This window comes from Theropithecus gelada, chromosome 6, assembly GCF_003255815.1.
Source record: "Theropithecus gelada isolate Dixy chromosome 6, Tgel_1.0, whole genome shotgun sequence".
In the NCBI taxonomy this organism is placed as follows: domain Eukaryota; kingdom Metazoa; phylum Chordata; class Mammalia; order Primates; family Cercopithecidae; genus Theropithecus; species Theropithecus gelada.
This window is the reverse complement of record NC_037673.1, coordinates 65,363,713-65,368,029: the sequence shown is the minus strand read 5'-3', so window position 1 is coordinate 65,368,029 and position 4,317 is coordinate 65,363,713. Positions and strand designations below refer to the sequence as shown.

Here is a 4,317-nt window from a genome sequence, read left to right as displayed (position 1 = left end):
GAGCATTCGAATAACCTTGATGGCTTGTTAAAACACAGATTGCAGCCAGGTGCGGTGGCTTTGAGAAGCTGAGGTGGGCAGATCACTTGAGGTCAGGAGTTTGAGACCAGCGTGGCCAACATGGTTAAGCCCTGTCTCTACTAAAAATACAAAAAAATAGCTAGATGTGGTAGTTCATGCCTGTAATCCCAGCTATTCAGGAAGCTGAGGCAGGAGAATTGCTTGAACCTTTGGGGCAGAGGTTGCAGTGAGCCAAGATGGTGCCCTGCACTCCAGCCTGGGTAACAGAGCAAGACTCCATCTCAAAGAAAAGCAAAAACCAAAAGAAACAAAAAACAAAAAACACAGATTGCTGGGTCCTACCCTGAGAGTTTTTGAGTTTTGGATTCCTTAGGTTGAGCGGGGCCTGAGAATTCACATTCCCAGAATGTTCCCCCCTTGAGAACCAGTACTGCACAGAAGTCCTGCACATATGCACCAAGAAAGTTTATAGTATAGTATAGGAAGTATATATAAGAAAGTTTATAGAAGCATCGACCATCAGAGAAAACCATTGACAACAACCCATAATGGCAATCAACAACAGAAACAGTAAATAACTCATAGTATATTAAGACAATTGGACATTATATAGTAATGACAAAGAATGAACTACAGCTTTATGCATCACTATAGCTAATTATCACAATGTTTGAGCAAAAGAAGAAAATTTGAGAAAAATAAAGTTCCAGGGAAAATAAATTAAGACATTGTTTAGGGAATATCTGGTTATGATAAAACCATAAAGAAAAGCAAGAAAAGGAGTAACCCAAAATAGGATAGCAATTTTCTCTGTAGGGTGGGGTGAGAAGATGCAGTTGTGAAGAGTAATGTTCTATTTCTTAAGCTAGGAGGTGAGTTATTGGATGTTTGTTTTATTCTAAGTTGTAAGGATAAATGATGCATACTTTTTGTATCTAAGGTAGACCTCTCAAAAATGCTAAAAGGTAATGAAACCAGATCATATATAGGAAGCAGCAATCACTTCCAATTGAAAAGGACAAAAGTAAGTTCCACAGGGAATTGGGTTTTGAGCTATTATAAAAAATTTGATAGGCAAAGCTCTGGAGGGAGAAGGGGAGAAAGAAATTTTTTTTAACTTTGGCCAAATGGCATAATCAAATCATAAGTAGACCAGTCTGTCCAGAAAGAACTGTTCATATGGGATATGTCATTTTTTTTTTTTTTCTTGAGACAGAGTTTGGCACTGTTGTCCGGGCTGGAGTGTAATGGCTCCATCTCGGCTCACTACAACCTCCGCCTCCCGGGTTCAAGCGATTCTCCTGTCTCAGCCTTCTGAGTAGCTGGGATTATAGGTGCCCGCCACCACACCTGGATAATTTTTATATTTTTAATAGGGATGGGGTTTCATTATATTGGCCAGGCTGGTCTTGAACTCCTGATTTCATAATCTGCCCCGTCTTGGCCTCCCCAAGTGCTGGGATTATAGGCATGAGCCACAGTCCCTGGCCCAAATTCTTAATTCAATTAAGCATATATGAATTTTGAGAAGATAGGACACATTGCAGATACATTCTTACAGGAGGAGGTCAAAGAAAGTCTGATATGTGGCTGCTCTCTGTCCCTGCACAGAAAAAATTCAAATGGTATATACAGTTTACCACAAAGTTTTAGGCAAAAACCTGGTTATGTAGTCAGATCCATCTATGCGAAAAGTAAAACATCTTTGACTTACTTATTTATAATTTTTATTAGGTAATTTGAGGTAATATATGTATGCATTTTTAACTTGATCACTCTATAAGGTTCACAAGGAAAAAGAATTAATCTTGTCCAAACTGCCCATTCTTGAGTTCCACTACCTAGAGGAGCTACTTTCAACTTTCAGGCTCTTCTGATTTTAAATTCCATTTTTGAAGAAACATACCTATATTGCTACTTCTTGATTTAGACGTGATTAGATTAGAATTAGATTTAGAATTAGAGTTAGATTTAGAAAATATTAGAATCTATTAGATTAGGATTTAGTTCTTTCATAACTACGATCCCTAGACTTTACTGCACACAATTACTTCATCTTTATGTTCCCAACATAAATCTTTCACAATTTTTGGCCAAATCAGAGTACAGTATTTGCATTATTTTGATCATGTAAGTATTGTTCTCAGTTAAGCCATGTGGTACCCTGTGAACATATCTTTTTTCCTTGTATAACTTCTAAATTGTACAGGGGTTAATTGCTTCTTTTGTACTTATAATTTTCTGTTTACATAGCAATAAGTTATCCCCAAATTTTCCATTCAAGTGTCTAACATGCCCCTCAATATTGTCCAATTTAATCGGTAATTTCTATGTTCCAGTTTTCCCCACTTGAAGACATCCCTCTTGGGGTACTCCATCTTCTTATTACAATCTGGCTTACTGAAGACGTGTTATCCCCGGACTTCCTTGACTATCATCCTAGAAATTCTCATCACTTCTTTCTTCCGTGGGATACCATCTTCCTTGTTTTTCCTGTGTGCTTAGGGTGGGGCTTGTCATATGGTAGGCCTTTCTGTACACAAGGCCCATCTGGTTCTTTGTAGAATCCCAAAACCCAGTTATCTTTAAGATTTATCTCTTGGGCTTATCAGCTTTCTCAGACAGAATCATTCCGTTGCCTGATGGTAGGGGTGTGCATAAAGACTGGCAGCCAACGTTTTAGAAAGGCCTTGGGGAAGGGGTGGGTTTACTCTTCAGTATGCAGATGTTTCCTTAATCACTCTGTTTTCAATAAAGAGCCTTACTTTCACCTTCAAATGTTCCAGGATTCTAAAAAATTGCCCTCTCCAGTCTAAATGGATGAAGGTTGAAAGTCCTATCATCAGATCATAAAACTACCAAGATTGTAAAAGAGGTCAATCAGTTAGGTTTTATAGTCAACAAATATTTATTGAGTGCCTAATTTGAACAAGGCATTGTGTTAGAAATTGAGAGAACGCATACTTCCTTACCAAATGCCTTGGAACTGGGATCTACTCTTTGAGACCAAAAAAAAAAAAAGAATGAAGTTTCTACAAATCCCAGAAAGTAGTGCTCACACACAAGGTTTTGAAACTCATTACTCCTAGAGGGTCTAGGCCAAATGTGGAAATGGTTTCAAAAAATATATAGGAAAGTACTTAATTGTCAGCTCCATTAAGACAAACTAAAATGTTGTAGAAATATTTCTAACCTCTGAGACTCTTGAAAAAGAGAGCAAACAGCTCTTTCAACAATTTCTTTTTTTTTTTTTTTTTGAGACTGAGTCTTGCTCTGTCACCCAGGCTGAAGTGCAGTGGCGTGATCTCAGCTCACTGCCACCTCCGCCTCCTGAGTTCATGTGATTCTCCTGCCTCAGCCTCCCAAATAGCTGGGATTACAGGCACCCACCACCACACCTGGCTAATTTTTGTATTTTTACAAAAATTATGTTGGCCAGGCTGGTCTCAAACTCCTGACCTCAAGTGATCCACCTGCCTCAGCTTCCCAAGTGCTGAGATTACAGGCATGAGTCACAGTGCCCAGCAGTCTTTGGACAGTTTTGATTGGTAGTGAGAGGTATGTTCCTGGAATGCTATGTGCAGTTCCTAGAATATACTAAATTCTACTTTGAAGAAGTGTATCTACTATTGTGCAAGTCTGTCAGCAGATATTTTCTATATTATTCAAGTTACGTGTGGAGCGGAATGATCTTCATACACCAGCGATTCTCAAAGTGTAGTCTTTGGGCCTCTGGGGATCCCCAAGGTCAAAACTAGTTCTTATAGTAATACTAAGACATCGTTTGCCTTAGTATTATTAATATTAGTATTATTAATAATAGCCTTTCTCATTGTGTTGATATTTACATCAATGGTGTTTGTGCTTTAGTGTAAACCATAACAGTAGCATAAAACTATGCCAGCAGATACTTCACCACAAGGCTCTTGCAGAAAAAAAAAACCAACAGTTTCACTGTTTCACTTAAGAATGTCTTTGAGTGCTGACTTCAGCAGCATATACACTGAAATTAAAATAATACAGAGAAAATTAGCACAGCCCCTATGCAAGGATGACATACACATCTGTGAAGCCTTCTATATTTTAATAAAAGAATGTCTTTGAAACAGCATTAAAAAAACTTCTTAAATCTCAACCATTATGTACACTTTAAAACTATTCTGTATGACAAAATGGGAACTGCACAGAAAACGCTGTGCGCTGTGGCTGCATGCTGAAGTATGACAGTCGGTGTGAGGAGAAGTGCATGTTTAATTGTACGAGATACAAGCTGAAGAGCCGTTTTTCACAATACAC

General features: G+C 38.3%; 1 non-coding gene across 1 annotated transcript; it reads left to right on the top strand.

Annotated features, from left to right (window-relative positions):
* Positions 1-4,000: 4,000 nt before the first annotated feature.
* Positions 4,001-4,107, top strand: LOC112627181. Its single transcript, XR_003120046.1, has one exon. It is a non-coding gene; the product is annotated as a U6 spliceosomal RNA (small nuclear RNA).
* The last annotated feature ends 210 nt before the right edge of the window (positions 4,108-4,317 follow it).